We start from the raw sequence: 639 nt of genomic DNA on the forward strand, positions 1-639 counted from the left end.
CTCTTTCAGCCAATTGCTCAGTAGTACTGTTTCTTTCTTCTTCATCGTTGACCATGCCAATGGAGCGAAGAATACCAAGAAAAATTTCTCTAGTGTCAAATTCTTGAGATACATTTGCCCATGCTCGGACATAAAAATGGTATGCAATCAAGGAATCATCATAAACTCTTCTAGCCAGTGTGGTCTTGCCAATACCACCCATCCCTATAATGGGGACAACTTCGAGTCTTGACGATTGCACGGTGAGTCGTTCTTTTATCTTCAGCAAGTCTTCATCCAGTCCAACGATTATATCTTTTTGATACAAAGGGAGCAGTGAGGAAGTATCTCTTGAATGTGAGATTTTGTCCGGAGGGTAACTACCATTCCCAAAGACCTTACCGCTTAAAAGATCCCAGCTTTCCTCCATGCTCAGAAAACGCATCTGGTGAAGGGAATTGCCAGAGCAAACACAAGATGCAACATCTACAAGCCTTGTGGTCAACACGATTCGACTTCCATTACGATCATCTGGAAATGATCTCCTCACATGCTGCCAAGCCTTGATAGACCACATATCATCTAGGACAATAAGATACTTCCTCCCTTTTAAATTTCGATAAACTCTTTCAGCCAATTGCTCAGTAGTACTGTTTCTTT

Source organism: Solanum tuberosum, unplaced genomic scaffold (genome assembly GCF_000226075.1).
Source record: "Solanum tuberosum cultivar DM 1-3 516 R44 unplaced genomic scaffold, SolTub_3.0 scf00469, whole genome shotgun sequence".
NCBI classification, from domain to species: domain Eukaryota; kingdom Viridiplantae; phylum Streptophyta; class Magnoliopsida; order Solanales; family Solanaceae; genus Solanum; species Solanum tuberosum.